This window comes from Triticum urartu, chromosome 6A (genome assembly GCF_056163025.1).
Source record: "Triticum urartu cultivar PI428250 chromosome 6A, HENAU_Tu73, whole genome shotgun sequence".
NCBI lineage: Eukaryota > Viridiplantae > Streptophyta > Magnoliopsida > Poales > Poaceae > Triticum > Triticum urartu.
Genome location: NC_141878.1, coordinates 321700127 through 321721435, shown reverse-complemented (window position 1 = coordinate 321721435; position 21309 = coordinate 321700127).

The following is a 21309-nucleotide window of genomic DNA, read 5'->3' as shown; positions in this document are numbered from 1 at the left end:
GGAGGCGCCATGATGCGCGACGGCAGCGGGGGGTGTCGAGCGGCGTCGGGGCGCCTTTTCCCCCGATCCAGATCGGGGGGGAGCGAGGGGGGCGAGCGGGGTGGGGCGAGTGGGGGTCTCGTCCCCGATCCAGATTGGATCGGGAGGGGGGAACGGCATGGGGGGAGTGCGGGTGGTTGGGTTAGGGTTTGACCAGGGGTGGGGGGTTATGGGGGGAGTGGGGTGGCCGGCGGCCTTTGTCCAGTTGGGACGGTGGTCAAATGGGCCGGCCAGTTGGGTCGGCTGGCCCGGGGGGTTCTTTTCCTTTTCCCCTTTTTTTGTTTGTTTGTTTTCTGTTTTCTTTTATTATTTCTTTCTTTTCTGTTTAAATCATTTTAAACCATTTAGCCATTTTATAAAAAGGTGTTTGTTGCCCCATAATTACCCTTGTAATATTCGGCAACCACCGAACATTTTTGTTTTAATTTTTGAAAACTTTTATTCTTGTCATAAATTTGAATTTGAATTTTGAACGGTTTCGAATTATTGCGAGGACAGCAACAGTAACCGAGGTGTCATGGCACGATTAGCATGGGATTACTGTAGCCTAATTACCCGGGCGTCACAATTCTCCTCCACTACAAGAAATCTCGTCCCGAGATTTAAGAGGTGGTGTAAGGGGGAAATTTGTGGTTGTGAAATTCTAACGGATCTTCTCGGTCTTGGTTGCTCTTCTCGAAGAGGTCGATCCCTTACATGGACGTCTTCATTTCTCTGCTTCATCGCATCATGATGAAATTGTCGTCCTTTCTTCAGGATCTCCATCGTTCTTACGAAAGAATAAAGGGTGGTTATTCCGAGAGAGCAGACCTCTACAAGGTTGACTACCTGGTCAATAACATCGGGGAAGGTGGTAGAAAGTAACTCTCGAATTGAAACTGAAGAAAATATCGAGAGCAAGGTACGAAGGTGCAATAAGAAGTTTCAAGTGGATAGGCAATCATTTGTTGCCTGATATGAAATGTGAAAGGGGTTCAGAGCAATGGGAATAATTATTGCGCCTGATACCAGAATAGATCACTAGGTAGGTGGCCCGTGAATTACATACGAAGTCAAGCGTGGGGAATAAGTTTGACAAAAGGGTGTACAGGAGAGTCAGGTTTCGATCCTGTGGAACTGTGGGTTATGGGCCCACCATGTGGGGTAAAAGTAGGAAGGGCGGTGATGTCTTGCACGATCATGTAGATAAGGCATGTCAGAGGGTAGCCTGCCAGTTGTGTTGGCAATAGCGTCGGTACCAAGGGCGAGGGACGAAGAGAACCATTTTCCTGCTCGTTGAACGGGGCGGACCAATAGGCAAAGTTCTCATCCATCGGTGGCTACCGGAATGTCATAAACAATAGTGACAGGGTCTTGCTGACAGAATTGTACACCGATGTGTTTACATGAGCAGAAGAATCTTACTGTTTAGATCATATAGATCACAAGAAAGGTTAAACAAACCAATGGAAAGGAAAATGTGATCCTCAGGTTAAACAGAACAATGGAAAGGAAAATGTGTTTGAACACATCTTTCAGGGTATATCCTTCCCAAGGACAAACAGAGCATGATATCCATGATAGGATATAACGTAGAAAAACTCTTTAGGTAGGGGAGAGAAATTTCATGACATTACCCATACATCGGTGTTTGGATAATTTAGCAGGAAACATTTAGCATTGGCTTCAAATGTCCTTGTTGAAAATCGGAGTACAACAAACATGCTTCGAGATAGCATTGCATGGTCTTCAAGCAAGTTCAGACTTTGGAAACAAAAAGGGTCCATCAGGAAGAACTTATAGAATAAGTCTTACAATTTCCTCATGGAAGAAAGGATAGCCTGGCTGAAAAGGGAAACTATAACAATTGGGCCTCCGGCCAGGTGTGCTAGGCATGACATCACCTTATCGGGTCACATAAGGACCATTGTTGTAGCTCTTGGAAATATGTTCCAACCATCATATCTGACCTAGATTCAGATCTGATTAGTGCCAGGATACCTCCGACTTAGTAAGCCTGAGAAGAAAAGGTGCAACACAATTGACGAGATGACAATGTAAGATTCTCGGGAAATGAACTATGAAGTTATTTCCGTTAACAAGAGTTCATCATTAATCCAAGGAGAGGACAAGGAGGTGTCTGGTGAACTCAATGGCAATTCATCGAGATTTCCAAAAGATGGATTTCCACAATTAAGTGAACAAGGAGATAACATTTGTCAGATCAAATGATATAAGGAAGTATGCTCACGGAAAACATACACAATTAAACATTGGTTGAAAGGTGCACCCAAAATATGGGTTGGGTTGCATGACCAATGTCAGAATGGTGATTCAATAATCAATAGTCTAAGAACAAACGGCCGACCATTAACTTCAAAGCAATAGGGTTGCTAGAAGTGCAGAATCCAAACAACACCGTTCACTTGTTGGTACCCCGGTTGGAATCAACACGAGGACCAAGAAAGAATGGTGATGGTGAGAAGTATCACGATACCAAGAATTCTTAAGAGGTGGTGAAATTCTCACAACATTCTTGACATAAAAGATGGTAATACTCCAAGGTAAAGGAGAACAAATGCTGGATAGCAAGGATCTCAAGGTATAACACAAAACACGAACAAGTTTGTGTTGAACGGAAGGCAATCGAGTGGTCGATGATAACACAAATCATCGAGGGCAAGGATGGTATTTCTCATCAGGAATTCAATTGATATCCTTGAGGAGCTCGAAATGTTGATGATGATCATGACAATTTCTGTCGAGAGGTTTCATGGAGATGTAATCGGTCGGCGATGACATCAAGTCAAACGAATGATGAAGCGAAAGGTTATTGGAACCATGGGTACGACACAAACTTGAAATCAAGTTTTTTGTTTGAGGTGAAACGATAAGACAAGGAAGATCGACGTAAGCTTAGCCCATCATCGAAATTGTGCTCCGGAAAGAAGGACCAGGTAGCACAGTTAAAATTTGGCACGATAATGATATAGCCGAGTAGGCTCGGAATGACGTGATCGAGTTCAGACTGGTAAGTAATGAAGGTTACCAAGAGTTGTTGAATCGTAGTGCGGACTCAATTCAGTTGTCGGTGTCCTTGAGGGGTTCTAACAACTGAGAACCCGTTGGAAAAATGGAATCGGCAAGAATATTAGTTGATGAAGAACTCATAAGAAGTTATGTATCCCGTGGTATCCTCGAGATACCAGGGGGTAATACTCGACGACAGATCAAAGTAGAGGTTGGACTGGGGTATTGCTCTGCAGAAGACAAGTGCTTAAACTTGCACGAGAAATGGTACCTAAAAGAGAACATGGTCGAAACCACGATTGCAAAAGACCAGATCCCAGATATAATATGAACTTATACCAAGGGAGTAATTAATTTAAGAGAAGCTTTAATGATAAGATCTACATCGTGTCCACGAGCATGAACACAAAGTTCAAGGTCGACTCCCACTTCTTGAATGCATAACCTTACATTTACCTCCCCTTTTCGAAGTTGTAGTGTTGAAAAGTTATCTAACGAAGCGTCAGCAGGGTATAACCCGCATAACTTTCGAGGTCACACAAATTAAGGAAGGCATAGGTTCAACCCGTCAGGGTATCGTGGAAACATATACGACAAGCTTTGAGAGTAAATATTACCAGCTCGAAAGCAGAGCATGGTTGGCAAAAGGAGAGGATACAAATTACCAAAGGCATTATGTATCGGAGAAAGAACTCACAAGGTGATTAATTATGAAGGACATTGTCGGATAATAATCCAACAGTGGATATGGTGATCCACAATGGAGCTGATGTGAGTATCGATACCCAATCAGAGGAAGAAAGCATGCAAATGCATCGTTTTACAGAACATCTGAATAATTCAACGTTTAAATAACAAAGGAATTATGATTTTCAAATCAAGGGATCAGGAGCAAACGCTCTGATCAAGGATGGACAAGTTGAATAGACTTAGGGGTACAATCGATGGCAATCTGATTGGCCGAGGACCAGCTCACGTTTTAAATGACATCTGTAGGATCGAAAGTATGTCTAGAGGGGGGGTGATTAGACTACTTGACCAAATAAAAACTTAACCTTTTCCCAATTTTAGTTCTTGGCAGATTTTAGCTATTATAGGACAAGTCAAGCAATCATCACACAATTCAAGCAAGCATGCAAAGAGTATATTGGCAGCGGAAAGTAAAGCATGCAACTTGCAAGAATGTAAAGGGAAGGATTTGGAGAATTCAAACGCAATTGGAGACACGGATGTTTTTCCCGTGGTTCGGATAGGTGGTGCTATCCTACATCCACGTTGATGGAGACTTCAACCCACGAAGGGTAACGGTTGCGCGAGTCCACGGAGGGCTCCACCCACAAAGGGTAATGGTTGCGCAAGTCCACGGAGGGCTCCACCCACGAAGGGTCCACGAAGAAGCAACCACCCATGAAGGGTCCATGAAGAAGCAACCTTGTCTATCCCACCATGGCCATCGCCCACGAATGACTTGCCTCACTAGCGGTAGATCTTCATGAAGTAGGCGATCTCCTTGCCCTTACAAACTCCTTGGTTCAACTCCACAATCTTGTCGGAGGCTCCCAAGTGACACCTAGCCAATCTAGGAGACACCACTCTCCAAGAAGTAACAAATGGTGTGTTGATGATGAACTCCTTGCTCTTGTGCTTCAAATGATAGTCTCCCCAACACTCAACTCTCTCTCATAGGATATGGATTTTGTGCAAAGAAGATTTGAGTGGAAAGCAACTTGGGGAAGGCTAGAGATCAAGATTCATATGGTAGGAATGGAATATCTTGGTCTCAACACATGAGTAGGTGGTTCTCTCTAAAAACATATGAGTTGGAATTGTGTATGTGTTCTGATGGCTCTCTCTACGAATGAAGAGGAGGTGGAGGGGTATATATAGCCTCCACACAAAATCCAACCGTTACACACAGTTTTCCAATCTCGGTGGGACCGAATCAACACACTCGGTCAGACCAAAAAGGTAAACCTAGTGACCATTAGAGATTTTCGGTGGGACTGACATGCAACTCGGTAGGACGATATGGTTAGGGTTTGGGCATAACGTAATCTCGGTGAGACCGATTACACAAACTTGGTGAGACCGAGTTTGGTAATAAGCTAACCAGAGAGTTGGTCAGGCAAACTCGGTGGGACCGATTTGCTCTTTTCGTGAGACCGAAAAGTTACAAAAAGGAAACAAAGAGTTTACATTGCAATCTCGGTGGGACCGATTCGCTCTTTCGGTGAGACCAAAAAGTTATGAAAGGGAAACAGAGAGTTTGCAATCCCATCTCGGTGCGACCGAGATCCCTATCGGTAGAACCGAATTGCTAGGGTTTGGCAGTGGCTTATGACAAGTGAAACTCGGTGGCGCCGGATAGAAAGAATCGGTAGGACCGAGTTTGGCTTAGGGTTTAGGTCATATGTGGATATGGGAAAGTAGTTGAGGGTTTTGGAGCATATCACTAAGCACATGAAGCAAGAGGCTCATTAAGCAACACCTCATCCCTCCTTGATAGTATTGGCTTTTCCTAAAGACTCAATGTGATCTTGGATCACTAAAATATAAAATGAAGAGTCTTGAGCTTTTGAGCTTGAGCCAATCCTTTGTCCTTAGCATTTTGAGGGTTCCACTTTCACATCCATGCCATGCCAATCATTGAGCTTTCCTGAAATAGTCATCTTGGAATAGCATTAGCTCAATGAGCTATATGTTGTTATGAATTACCAAAACCACCTAGGGATAGTTGCACTTTCAATCTCCCCCTTTTTGGTAATTGATGACAACATATAGATCAAAGCTTCGACAAATGATAATAAGCATGAAATATATCGTCGCTTTGAGAAGTATGTGACAAGTAAGAGCTCCCCCTAAATTTGTGCATATTTAAAATTTGCTTTGGACTACAAATGCACAAAGAGTTAGAGTCATGGGTTACTCTTCCATGTCACATACATCTTGGTGGAGCGCTTAAAATGATAAGAATGAAATACATGCACTCATCACCAAGAATAGTGAATGATCACATAAGATAGATAAGATGATAATATTAAGCAAACATTAAGTGTAGCTTATGATCAAACACATGATCATCAATGTCTCACGAGCAATGACATAGTATCTCACACAAAAGCAAACAAAGTTCGAAAAACCACCAAACCAAATAAAACAAGAGAGAATAAAAGCAACACTCTCTCTCGAAGCCTATGATCTATACATTTTCTCCCCCTTTGGCAACAAGTTACCAAAAAGTTCCTAGAAAATGCATTGTGCTAAGTCGACACTCAGGCTTGATCTTCAGGTGGTGGTGGATTCCGGATCACTCCAAGGACGAAGCCTTCTGTAGATGTGGTCGGAGTCGAGGCTGAAGTGGATGCTGGAGCTGGTGGAACTGAAGCTGTAGCTAGTGCAGAAGTGGTGGCTCTGGTGTCAGCAACTGGCACTGCATGTGATCTCTGAGCTCTTGGCACTCTGGCAAATGCATCAGTTGTAGTCTTGCCTCTCCTCTCCTGCATGTCATCCTGAAGTTGTTCCACTGCAGACTGAATCTCTGTTACTTTGACATCCAAGTCATAGAACTTCTGTTCCGTGATCCTCTCTAAGCTTTGCTGATTCTGAGTGAGGGTGGCCAGTCCTTGCTCAATCCTCAGTGTGGATGCAATCAAGTAACCAAGCTGCTCTTGTTTGGTTTTCAAGAAATACTCAGATGCCTCCTCTTGAGTTGGCATCTTGGCAGCTTTCTCCTTCCTTGCCTTCTCCTTCTTTGCTTGTGCTTGTGCAGATGATGGTTCATTCTCATTCATGACAACTTGATTGTCCTCAAAGTCTGGATGGATGGGCAGGTTTTCCTTGTCCAATAAGTATATGCCTGTGCCCATCTTTGAGTTGATCAACTCCTGAATCTAAGGGGCATAACCACAGCTCCTCTTTTGATCTGCTGCAGTCCTCTTGATAGTCTCTACTATGAGGCTCATGACCTTGAATTTCTGAGGTACATCAAATACATGAAGTAAATTGATTGCATGGCCTCTGATCATCTTGTGATCACCTGACTTGGGCAAGAGAGTGTGCCTCAAAATCCAATTAATAGTTGGCAGCCCTGACAGAAAATAATGACTGAGCCAAATTTGAAAGTTTCAAGAGCCTCGTTTGGAATTTCCTTGTACATATTGGACATAGAGTTGTGGTCCATCTTCTTCTTGGCATAGATATCCAAGTCATCCTCATGCTCCTCTGGGGCATTGATGAGCTGTGCCCACTCAGCAACAGTAGATTGGTACCTCGTACCTTTAGACATCCATGTTATCCTACCATCTGGATAGAAGTGTGCCGTGGAGTAGAATTGCATAATAAGTTCCTTGTTCCACTTTGTGAGCTTCTGCCCAACAAAGTCTGCTACTCCACAAGCATTGAAGCTGTCTTGCACTCCAGGATAGTGCTCTTCATTGTCCTTGATATATTGCCAATCAACCCATCTCATATCATATACAATTGGCTTCTTGTCCAATAAGACTGTCTCATAGAAGTCCTGTTGTTCCTTAGTGTGGAACCTGTAGTCAACAACAGTCCTCCTCCTTGAAGCATACGGATCTGCTTCTCTCCACTTCCTCAGCCCTAAGTCTCTCCTGAGCTTCATATCCTCAGCTACAGGATGAGCATCGTTGTGGTCTGGGATCTTGGGCTTGAGTTTTCTGAGAACTTGCTCTTCATCATCTTCTGTAGTGTCAGGCACTGGGGCCTTGTTCTTCTCAACAGCTGGGATGCTTCTTGTATTTCTCTTTGGTTTTGGCTTTGGAGCTGGCTTGGCCTTGGTAGCAGCTGCCCCTGATCTTATGGCATCACCCATCAGCTTGGGTGCCTTAGGTGCTGGTGCAGCTACCTCTTCTTCTTCCTCCTCATCTTCCATGATGGAAGCCTTGCCAAGCACTCTGGCTATGGTTTTCTTCACCCTTTCCTTTCTTTTCTTGCCTTCAGCAGCAACTAGCTCTATGGGAGTGGGCTTCTCAGTTGAAGCTCTGGCCTTTGACATAGGTTGCCTGCCTGCTAGCCTTTTGATCTTTAACCCTGGCTTTGTGCCCTGTGCTGGCTCAACTCTCTTGGAAGTTGCTTCCTCTTCTACCACATAGTCCTCATCCTCTGATTCTGAGGTTCTCTTCTTTCTTTGTCTGGTGGCAGCTTTAGGCAGATTGCTAGGAGTACTTCTGCTGCCATCATCTAAAGAACTTGAGGGACTAGAGCCCTCACTCCTCTGCACTTGCTGTTCTGACATGTTCTGGCTGTCACTCTGATCAGACATGTTGCAAACTCTGACGGCTGACCCTGTGAATAGATTATAGATGAGATAGAGTGGATGAGCATCACAAAATGCAGAGATTTTTGCAAAAGAATGATCCAAAAACTTAGTTTTAGTTTCCCACTGAAATCATCTCGGATCTACCAATTTTTAAACTCGGTGATACCGAAGCAGTTTTGGCACCTAAACTAGTGAACTCGGTCAGACCGAGTCACAGTTCGGTGGCACCGAGACTGCTAGGGTTTCACAGAGTTCCAAAATCGGTCACACCGATAAGTAATTCTCGGTTAGACCGAGTCTCACTTGTGCAATGGCATAAGCCAAATCGGTGGGACCGAGTTTTTCAACTCGGTGGGTCCGAGATGGTTTTGGCGGAAACCTAACCCTAAAATTTTCGAATCAAACCTAATCTACGAGCGCATTGACTGGATAGGAGTGTTTCAATCGTGGCAAGAATCATGATGATCACAATGTGCTAAGAATCGGATTGGAGAATAGCACAAAGATTGAGTCCATACCCTAGTTCGGCGGAGACTCGCTACGGCGGCAACGGCGGGGTAGAATTCCCGTTGACGGCGACGGAGACCAGCGACTGGAGGCAGCTGGCGGCGAGGAGACGATCCGGAGACCAAGTTGGCAGAGCAGGCTATCGCGCGGGCGAAGGAGTTCGGAGAAATTTCCAATTTTTTTTGCCCGTGACTATATATAGCCCGACCCTGTCGGTGTGACCGAGTGGAACAACTCGGTGGCACCAAGATGCAAAACTGTATACAGTTGTTGCAACTCGGTGTGACCGAATGGTTCAAATCGGTTGCACCGAGATCGAAAACATAGATTAACTTAATGATCTCGGTAGGACCGAAAGTGGGGTATCGGTCAGACCGAGAATCATAAAGAGGTTTTGGAAGTTTAAGTCTATGACAAATCAGGGACTCCGAGCGCTCCTCACACAGAGTGGTTCGAATCCAACTTGATCAAATTTTGTGATGTAGCATGAATAGAGTTTGAGACGAGAAAAGCATAGATAGCTAGAGGAGGTTCTTAGGCATTCTTGTCCATCCACTTGGCAAAAGGAAATAAAACCAAACAATCAAAACAACAAGTGGATGTCCTTGAATGAGTAAAATATGCAACCAGCATGCTCACACAATAAGATGGCAAATGAAATATGTGACAAGGCATGCACAACCAATTCTAGAATCTATCAAGCAATTTGCGATGACAAGGTCATCTATATATGAGTATATTGACTTAGGAGTCAAGTGATAACACTTGATCATAGGTCATACTCATCGTTTAAGCTCAAGTGGGGTTACCACTTTTACATAAAGCATTGTTGTGTTCACATCTTTAGAGTTGCTTTAGCTCAAGTCTTAGAGTAAAGCTCCCCCTAGATGTGATATCCCCCCTTAGAGGGATGAACTAACCTCGGGTTTTGTCGATGATGACTTCATGTAGATGTTGAAGATGTGGATGCTCAATGTTGATGTTGATCACTTGGAGCTATCCATTTGAGTGAATTGCACTTTCAATACCTACATGGGTTAGTCTCACAAGGAACAAACAAGGATATCCATAGACATAGAGTGATGCACACACAAGATGATGTCCATGAAAACTTTTAGGTTACCTTGTCCCTTGTCTTACCAACAAGAGGGTTTGTGACTCCTTGAACTAGTGCAATATGTGGAAGTTGATTGCACTTGTTCTCGCCAAAATGGTAAGAGTGAAGTATGTTGGCGGAGTCACCCTCAAGAACTCTCTAGTTCTTCTTCTTTTGGATCCACACCATCTTGATGGGAATCCTTGGAGTTGTAGTCATACTTGATGAAGTGGAACTTGAAGTAGTCTTGGGAATCCACTTGACTAAGGTCTTAGGAGCTTCTTCACATGCATCAATTTCCTCTTGAAGCTTGTCCTTGCCTTTTTGCTTGTAGTCTTGTGGTGGAAGATCATCTTGATCTTGTGTCCCCTTGAAAGAAGTATCATACTTCTCTTGTTGAGGAACAAACTTTGTCTTGGGGTATTGATCTTCTTCCCACTCAACTCCATTGGCATTGAACTTTCGTTCAAAACCAACACCTTGATTCTTCTGGTGCATTCCTTGCTTGCGCACAATTTCATCGAATTGCTTACTCCTGGCAAGGCTTTTGTACACTCCTTTCTCTATAATTCCCTTCAATAAGCTGTTTTCTTGCTCAAGTGTAACTTGGCTAAGAGAATCATTAGTGGAATCAAGAGAACTACTAGAAGCAACAATATTGGATTTAGCATGATCATTGTTACTGCTAGAGGAAGAATCTTTCTTGTTCTTGTTACTAGACTTGACTTGAGGCATGTAAGTGGATAAGAGTAAACGCTTGGCAATGTAAGAAGAACATTTCTTGCGGAGATCATCATTGATTGCTTTTAAGAACTCATGCTCTTGCTCAAGATTGAGCTTTTCAAAGCGTAATTTCTCATGAGCTCTTAAAAGTTCTCGATGATCTTCGAAGATAGTTTCATGAGCTAACTTAAGAGTGCTTAGTTCTTTAGTTAGAGCCTCAATCTTCTCCTTATCATTGTCATTCGTTTTATCTTGATTAGCATGATTAATTGACGTTTCATCATAGTATTCATCACTAGAGTTTTCAACAAGCAAATCATCACCTAACAAGTCACCTTCATCACTATTGAAATCAACATACTCGGGGTGTGTTACCTTAGGACCTTTGGCCATGAAGCATCTTCCAATTCCTTCATTTGGTGAGTCAAATATGTCGTAGGAGTTGGTTGACACAAGTGCTAGACCGGCAACACCTTCATCTTGAGTATCTTCGGAGTCGGAGTGATAACTTCTCTCGGAGTGGCTGTCGGAGTCGGAGCCGGATACCCATTCACCAACATGAGCTTGATGTCTTCGTTTTGTGTAGCTCCTTGATGATTTTTCCTTCCTTTCTGAATCCTTGCTTCTCCGTGAGTATCTTCGTTCATAACGATCATCTCTACTCCTTCTCTCTCTTGGTGGTGATTCTTTGCTTCTTCTTTCTGGAGAATCTTCTCTTCTCTTGTAGGGAGCCGTACACTCATTGGAATAGTGTCCGGGTCTTCCACAACTGTAGCAGTTTCGCTCTCGACTAGAAGATCTTTTGTCATTGTAGGACCTTGACTTGAAGCTTCTATCTTTGCTTCTACTCTTGTAGAACTTGTTGAAGTTCTTCACCATTAAGCTCAATTCTTCATTGAAGTTTTGTTTCTCACTTGAAGATGTAGGGGCTTCACATGAGGCTTTGTAGGCACCACTTGATTTGTTGTGAAGTTCCTCTTTATCCTTAAGTGACATCTCATGAGCAACAATTCTTCCAATCACCTCCGTTGGCTTGAGATCTTTGTAATTGGGCATCATTTGGATCAATGTGCACACGGTATCATATTTTCCATCCAAGGCTCTTAGAATCTTCTTCATGATGAATCTATCGGTCATCTCTTCACTTCCTAAGCCGGCAATCTCATTTGTGATGAGAGCAAGCCTAGAGTACATTTCAGCGACACCTTCACCATCCTTCATTTTGAACTTGTCAAGTTGACTTTGAAGCACATCCAACTTGGATTCCTTGATGGAGTCGGTACCTTCGTGCATATCAATCAAAGTGTCCCAAATTTCCTTTGCATTCTCAAGACGGCTGATTTTGTTGAATTCTTTGGGGCACAATCCGTTGAAGAGAATATCACAAGCTTGAGCGTTGTATAGCAACATCTTCAACTCATCCGCGGTAGCTTCACGGTTTGGTTCTTTCCCATCAAAGAAGTCACCTTGCAAACCAACACACACAATAGCCCAAACGGCAGGGTTATGTCCAAGAATATGCATTTTCATTTTATGCTTCCAACTAGCAAAATTAGTACCATCAAAGTAAGGACCTCTACGGTGATAATTTCCCTCGCTAGACGCTATACTCTCCTAGGTTGTGAAACCAAGGCTATGACCACCAAAAGCTGTGGAGATCAAAGAAAATGGAGACCAAAGCTCTGATACCACTTGTAGGATCGAAAGTATGTCTAGAGGGGGGGTGATTAGACTACTTGACCAAATAAAAACTTAACCTTTTCCCAATTTTAGTTCTTGGCAGATTTTAGCTATTGTAGGACAAGTCAAGCAATCATCACACAATTCAAGAAAGCATGCAAAGAGTATATTGGCAGCGGAAAGTAAGGCATGCAACTTGCAAGAATGTAAAGGGAAGGGTTTGGAGAATTCAAACGCAATTGGAGACACGGATGTTTTTCCCGTGGTTCGGATAGGTGGTGTTATCCTACATCCACGTTGATGGAGACTTCAACCCACGAAGGGTAACGGTTGCGCGAGTCCATGGAGGGCTCCACCCACAAAGGGTAATGGTTGCGCGAGTCCACGGAGGGCTTCTCCCACGAAGGGTCCACGAAGAAGCAACCACCCACGAAGGGTCCACGAAGAAGCAACCTTGTCTATCCCACCATGGCCATCACCCACGAAGGACTTGCCTCACTAGCGGTAGATCTTCACGAAGTAGGCGATCTCCTTGCCCTTACAAACTCCTTGGTTCAACTCCACAATCTTGTCGGAGGCTCCCAAGTGACACCTAGCCAATCTAGGAGACACCACTCTCCAAGAAGTAACAAATGGTGTGTTGATGATGAACTCCTTGCTCTTGTGCTTCAAATGATAGTCTCCCCAACACTCAACTCTCTCTCATAGGATATGGATTTTGTGGAAAGAAGATTTGAGTGGAAACCAACTTGGGGAAGGCTAGAGATCAAGATTCATATGGTAGGAATGGAATATCTTGGTCTCAACACATGAGTAGGTGGTTCTCTCTCAGAACATATGAGTTGGAATTGTGTATGTGTTCTGATGGCTCTCTCTACGAATGAAGAGGAGGTGGAGGGGTATATATAGCCTCCACACAAAATCCAACCGTTACACACAGTTTTCCAATCTCGGTGGGACCGAATCAACACACTCGGTCGGACCGAAAAGGTAAACCTAGTGACCGTTAGAGATTTTTGGTGGGACTGACATGCAACTCGGTAGGACCGATATGGTTAGGGTTTGGGCATAACGTAATCTTGGTGAGACCGATTACACAAACTCGGTGAGACCAAGTTTGGTAATATGCTAACCAGAGAGTTGGTCAGGCAAACTCGGTGGGACCGATTTGCTCTTTCGGTGAGACCGAAAAGTTACAAAAAGGAAACAAAGAGTTTACATTGCAATCTCGGTGGGACCGATTCGCTCTTTCGATGAGACCGAAAAGTTACGAAAGGGAAACAGAGTTTGCAATCCCATCTCGGTGAGACCGAGATCCCTATCGGTAGAACCGAATTGCTAGGGTTTGGCAGTGGCTTATGACAAGTGAAACTCCGTGGCGCCGGATAGAAAGAATCGGTAGGACCGAGTTTGGCTTAGGGTTTAGGTCATATGTGGATATGGGAAAGTAGTTGAGGGTTTTGGAGCATATCACTAAGCACGTGAAGCAAGAGGCTCATTAAGCAACACCTCATCCCTCCTTGATAGTATTGGCTTTTCCTAAAGACTCAATGTGATCTTGGATCACTAAAATATAAAATGAAGAGTCTTGAGCTTTTGAGCTTGAGCCAATCCTTTGTCCTTAGCATTTTGAGGGTTCCACTTTCACATCCATGCCATGCCAATCATTGAGCTTTCCTAAAATAGTCATCTTGGAATAGCATTAGCTCAATGAGCTATATGTTGTTATGAATTACTAAAACCACCTAGGGATAGTTGCACTTTCAACATCTGAGCTGGAAGGATGAATTCTATGATCTGAGTGAGGATTGCGAGCATTCGCAACATATTGAGTCAATGGACTCAAAATGATATTGACAAAGGTTGCCAATAAGATTACTATACTTATGGGATTAACCATAATGCAAGCAAGCAAGAATTTCAGGAGCAATAGGTTGCTCAGGATTTTTGGAAGACCGAATGGTATTTCGAAGAATTTTGTGAACTGCATGAATATCTGGGGACGAGCGGATACTCGATAAATGCGAGTAATTATCCGTAGTGGTATGCATGTGGCAAAGAACTGCAAGGCAGTAGGCACAAAGTATTCTCGGGGTATCTTATAATAACAAGATCGACTTGGAATAAAAGTAAGCATGACAGGTCTAAATACTTATCCATAGGGATATTTCGGTGGTAGGGAATTGCAAAAGCAATGGCATAAGGTTTTGGGAGAACATCGGAGAGTATTGTCAGAATCTTCTGTTGAAGCAGTCGATCATCTGTAATGAAGGGGCTCTTCGGCAGGAAGTGGTAACAAGAACCTAGAGTTAGATTTTAGCAAAATCATTTAACCCGAGTAGGAGAGAGTCAGAATCCCAGAGTATAGATGAGGAATAAAAGATCCTAATACCACCCAATGGTGACGTGGGCCCGTAAGGCACACAGCCATGTTAGTAAAAGTTTTGTAATGTCTAGACTCAACTTCGGCCAAGGAGTGTGGAAGGGGAATTCCTACAGGCAGTCGGCTCTGATACCAACTTGTGACACCCCCAGTTTGACCGTACACTAATCATACACGCAAACGTGTATGATCAAGATCAGGGACTCACGGGAAGATATCACAACACAACTCTACAAATAAAATAAGTCATACAAGCATCATATTACAAGCCAGGGGCCTCGAAGGCTCGAATACAAGAGCTCGATCAGAGACGAGTCAGCGGAAGCAACAATATCTGAGTACAGACATAAGTTAAACAAGTTCGCCTTAAGAAGGCTAGCACAAACTGGGACACAGATCGAAAGAGGCGCAGGCCTCCTGCCTGGGATCCTCCTAAACTATTCCTGGTCGTCGTCAGCGGGCAGCACGTAGTAGTAGGCACCTCCGGTGTAGTAGGAGTCATCGTCGAAGGTGGCGTCTGGCTCCTGGGCTCCAACATCTGGTTGCGACAACCAGGTAGAAGGGATAGGGGGAAAAGAGGGAGAAAGCAACCGTGAGTACTCATCCAAAGTACTCGCAAGCAAGGAGCTACACTACATATGTATGCATTGGTATCAACTGGAATAAGGCTATCATAGGTGGACTGAACTGCAGAATGCCGGAATAAGAGGGGGATAGCTAGTCCTTTCGAAGACTACGCTTCTGGCAGCCTCCGTCTTGCAGCATGTAGAAGAGAGTAGACTGAAGTCCTCCAAGTATCATCACGTAGCATAATCCTAACCGATGATCCTCCCCTCGTCGCCCTGTGAGAGAGCGATCACCGGTTGTATCTGGCACTTGGAAGGGTGTGTTTTATTAAGTATCCGGTTCTAGTTGTCATAAGGTTAATGTACAACTCCAAGTCATCCTGCTACCGAAGGTCACGGCTATTCGAATAGATTAACTTCCCTGCAGGGGTGCACCACATAAACCAACACGCTCGATCTGGCCGGACACACTTTTCTGGGTCATGCCCGGCCTCGGAAGATCAACACGTCGCAGCCCCACCTAGAACAATAGAGAGGTCAGCACGCCGGTCTAAACCTAAGCGCCCAGGGGTCTGGGCCCATCGCCCTTAGCACACCTGCACGTTGCGTGGGCGGCCGGAAGCAGACCTAGCCTAGTAGGCGTTCCAGTCCAATCCAGCGCGCGCCGCTCCGTTGCTGACGTCACGAAGGCTTCGGCTGATACCACGACGTCGAGTGCCCATAACTGTCCCCGCGTAGATGGTTAGTGCGTATAGGCCAGTAGCCAGACTCAGATCAAATACCAAGATCTCGTTAAACGTGTTAAGTATCTGCGAACGCCGACCAGGGCCAGGCCCACCTCTCTCCTAGGTGGTCTCAACCTGCCCTGTCGCTCTGCCTCAAAGTAACAGTCGGGGGCCGTCGGGAACCCAGGCCCACCTCTACCGGAATGGAGCCACCTGCCCCTTCAGCCCCCATCTCCAAACAGTATCACCGGTAATGTAACACTGTAAATATATAGTATATGCTCGTGATCACCTCCCGAAGTGATCACGGCCCAGTAGTATAGCATGGCAGACGGACAAGAGTGTAGGTCCACTGATGGAACACTAGCATCCTATACTAAGCATTTAGGATTGTAGTTAAGGTATCAACAGTTGTAACAACAATGACAGGCTATGCATCAGAATAGGATTAATGGAAAGCAGTAACATGCTACACTACTCTAATGCAAGTAGTATAGAGAAGAGTAGGCGATATCTGGTGATCAAGGGGGGGGCTTGCCTGGTTGCTCTGGCAAGAGAGAGGGGTCGTCAACACCGTAGTCGTACTGGGTAGCAGCGGCGTCGGTCTCGATGTCTAGCGAGAGAAGAGGGGGAAGAAACAATAAATATAATGCAAACAAATGCATGACGATGCATGACATGACAAAGCGTGATGCTAGGTGTGCCCTAACGCGGTACGAGGTGGTATCGGTGAAGGGGAGGAACATCCGGGAAAGTATCCCCGGTGTTTCGCATTTTCGGACAAACGAACCGGAGGGGGGAAAGTTGCGTGTTTGCTATGCTAGGGATGTGTGGCGGACGAACGGGCTGCGTATCCGGATTCGTCTTGTCGTTCTGAGCAAGTTTCATGCTGAAAATAATTTAATCCGAGTTACAGTTTATTTTATATTAATTTTTAAAGATTTATCTATTTTCTAGAATTAATTTAATTTTTTTTAAATCCGAATTATCCAAAGCAGTGACTTGTGATGTCAGCATGACATCATTATTGTGTCAGCGGTCAACTAGTCAGTTGACCTAGTCAAACTGACATGTGGGTCCTACTGTCATTGTCTATGACTAACTAAACAGGTTTAATTAGTTTAGTTAATTGATTAGGTTAGTTAAACACAATTAATTAAGTTAATTAATTCTTTAATTAATTAATTAGTTAATTAGTTAATTATTATTTTTATTATTTTTTTAATTCTCCTTTTTCTTTTTTTTAAACATTTTTGTTCTGGGGCCGGGGCCCCTTTGTTAGTGGGCCAAAGGCCTAGCGGGTGTGCGGGCAACGGGTGTGGGCGTCAGGCGGAGGCCGTGGCCCGCCTGGTTGCGGGGCTAGGCCATGGCCATCCGGTCGCGGGGTCGCCGGTGTGGGGCCGAAGGCGAGGCCAGGGGTGGCCAGCAGCGGCGGCGGTGGTCGCGTCGGCGGTAGCAGGGGGCTGCGGTGGTGCGGGCCACGGCAGGTGCGAGCACTCCGGGAAGGAGAAGCACTACGGGTGCGACTCAGCGTGACGGCACGCCGGACGAGACGAGGCCGCGGTGAGCACGGGCGGCGCGCGTACAGGGCGATGGCCAGGGGCGTGCGCAGAGTGCGGTGACCGTGGCGACGGACGAGGAGAGCGGGAGCTCACAGGGGAGGGAGTAGGGCACGGGCAGCGGGCTCGGGGAAGGTTGGGGTGGTCCGACGACGGAGTGGATGAGGACGTACGGCGAGGCTTGACGGAGCCGATGAGGAAGCGAGGCGACGTGGAGCGGCTCCGGCGAGCGGCGTCCGTCGGCGAGGTCGGGGCGTCCGGCGTGGCGACGGGGATGGGGCGGCTCTCGGCGACGGCGGGGCAGAATCGGGCGGCGTCGGGGTTCGGCGACGAGGGCGGAGGCGCCATGGTGCGCGACGGCAGCGAGGGGTGTCGAGCGGCGTCGGGGTGCCTTTTCCCCCGATCCAGATCGGGGGGGGAGCGAGGGGGCGAGAGGGGTGGGGCGAGTGGGGGTCTCGTCCCCGATCCAGATTGGATCGGGAGGGGGGGAACGGCGTGGGGGGGAGTGCGGGTGGTTGGGTTAGGGGTTGACCAGGGTGGGGGGTTATGGGGGGAGTGGGGTGGCCGGCTGGGCCTTTGTCCAGTTGGGCCGGTGGTCAAATGGGCTGGCCAGTTGGGTCGGCTGGCCCGGGGGGGTTCTTTTCCTTTTCCCCTTTTTTTGTTTGTTTGTTTTCTGTTTTCTTTTATTATTTCTTTCTTTTCTGTTTAAATCATTTTAAACCATTTAGCCATTTTATAAAAAGGTGTTTGTTGCCCCATAATTACCCTTGTAATATTCGGCAACCACCGAACATTTTTGTTTTAATTTTTGAAAACTTTTATTCTTGTCATAAATTTGAATTTGAATTTTGAACGGTTTCGAATTATTGCGAGGACAGCAACAGTAACCGAGGTGTCATGGCACGATTAGCGTGGGATTAATGTAGCCTAATTACCGGGGCGGCAGCGGACCGACGGTGGGGAGTGTTTTCGGGGCGGGCGGGCCAGCGCACCGCCGGCCACGGGCGGCGGGGGGCTGCTGTTTGGCCGGTGGTGGCTGGCGCCTCAGGGGGGTGGAGGTTGAAGATGAACTGCAGGCCCTTGATTTTGTATCCAACGGCTGCAAAATCGACTGACCAGAGATGAAAAAGTCAGTCGACTGACGTGTAGCCTCACCTCTAGTGCGTTCAGTTTTGATAGTAAAATTCAGTTTCGATAGCAAAATTCAGTTTTCAATAGTTAAGTTCAGTTTCAACAGTTAAATTCAGTCATGACATTTAAGTTCAGAGATGAGCGGCTGATGTATACATCTAGCACTTTGTGGTTATGTATTTTACGTCATCTATTGGAGATGCTATTAGAATTCCACTCAGGTTAACGTTGTCTCTCTTGTCCTGCTTCAGCCTCTGCGTCGTACTGTAACATCCCAAATTTTCAATTTGGAATGTTATACATTAGATCATCATGCATATCATATTTTCATGCATTTTGGTTGACCCTAGAAATTTCACGCAACTCAAGGACCTTCGGAGAGAGTTGGAGATTTCGTTATTTCCATATTTGAGAGTTTTCTCAAATTTTGGAAAAGAGGATCATTTGATTTATTTATTTCATCTTCAATTATTTTCCCAATATCAAAATATGAGAGAGGGAAATAATATGACTTTTCCCAAACTTAGGAAAAATGAAGATTTAATGAATAAATCAAATTTTGGTTTTGCCGGAGTTTATTCGCATTTTATTTGGATAGGGAAAAATGCGTGTTTTCAAAAATTGCATTTTAGGTCCGGAGTAAAGTTCATTTTGTTTGACTCATTTTTAGGAGTCGGGGAAAATTTACTTTAGGAATTTTGGAGTTCGTTTAGATTTTCTTTCTTTTGTTTTTCTGCGTGCGAAATCGATATAAAAAAAATCTTCGCAGCGCCTTGGGCCAAGGCCCAGCCAGCAGGCCGGCCGGCCAGGCCCCAGCCCCAGCCGCGCGCGCCAGGCGCCAGGCGAGGCAGCCGCTGCCTCTCGCTCTAGACCGAGTCCCAGCGGGACTCTAGGCCGGTTAGCCCCCCCTCTTTCCTTGTTTCTTTTTCTTTTGCTTGCCCCCTACCCCAAGTCTCCTCTCCCCTCACCTATATAAATACCAACACCCCCCCCTCTCCTCACATCAAAACCCCAAGCCCCTCTCCTCCTAAGCCGCAGCAAGCAGCAGCGCGCAGCCCCAAGCCGCGGCCCTAGCCGCCGCACCGCCGCCACCTTAAGCCGCCGCCCCGCCCCGTGCCTAAGCCGCCGCCGCCGCCCTTAGCCGCCGCCGCCCGGAGCCCGCCTCCTGAGGTAGCCGCGCCACCTCTTCTTTTCCTCGGTTCGGTTTTTCTTCTAGAAAACCGTTCCGGTTCTTCTCTTTTTTTCTTCCGGTTTTTCTTCCGGTTTTGTTTCGGTTTTCTTCCGAAACCCTAGATCGGTTTTCGTTCTTCTTTCGGACCGTTCGTCTCAACGAACGTGATCACCGATTTTTTTCCGGTTAACGACGCCCGTTCGTTTAACCGTTCATCTCTTTCTTTTCGTCAGATTTATTCCGCGATCGCGATCTCAGATCCGATCTTCGTTCTAGTCTTTCTTCCCGCTCGTTTATCGGAATCAGGTGATTCAAGCGCCTGGAGTTTCGTTTCGAAACCGCCGTTCCGTCTAATCAACTTAAACAAGTTTTTGCCACAATAAAACTTTGACCTAGTTTCAACCTACTAGAACAGAGTTGTTTTCTTCCGCCGTTTGTTTTTCCGTTTCTTTGTTCGGTTCGTTCTTTCTTTGCAACCGGAGTTCTTAAGTTGAACTTTCTGGTTCGTTCTCTTGTTCGAGTTTTACCTGTGCATTAGATGAGTACTTATTGTGTGCTTGTTGTTTGTCTACGATAGATCACCCGGATTGCGCCGCTTGTTACTTCGAAACCCTAGGACTCGCGGAGCATCAGCAAGGCAAGTAACACTTTGATCATACCTTTTCTACAACCCATGTTTTATTGCATTAGATCAATCCTCTCACATTGCATGATTAGGATCAAATTAAATTGTGGGAATGGAAGTAGATGAGGTAGTACCTATCACCTGTATTATTACGAAACCTTTGGGAGTTACTTCTACGTTTGCTTATTATGCCATGCTATGCTAGTAGATGTGGATTGGGTGAGTGATATCCATGACAGATGTGAGTTGATAATTTTAATGGTTTATCTAAGGTGGCAACTTAAACACACATCTGGGTGGATTGAGGCACCTGATGTCTATCAGGACTTGCCTGTTTTTATTTCGGACCGCCACCCAGGCTCAAAGGGATCATAAGATCATTCATGCTAGTAACTTCCGTGTGCAGCCACAAGCCATTATGGGCTCTGGCATAGTTGATTAAGTCGTACGAACTCTTACGGGTAGACTAGCAGATGTAGGGGAAAGTAGGTGTACCGGTCTACCCACATGTAAGGTGCTAGTGCTTCTGAAAGACTGTGTCTCGGTCATCCGTCTTCTCAAACACCATGTAGTGCGAGAAACCAAACGGAGGCGATCGAGTCTTGTGGGGAAAAGTGCGCAAACCTCTGCAGAGTGTACAAACTAATCATGATTAGCCGTGTCCCCGGTTATGGACAACTTGAGTATCTAGTACTTGAATATCATGTGAATCTCATCATGTTATTTATAATTAATGTTGTTGGGTTTTAATTGTTCACTTAATTGGGATCGGAATGCTGTCAACCATTCTCGATGTTTAACAACTACCATGATA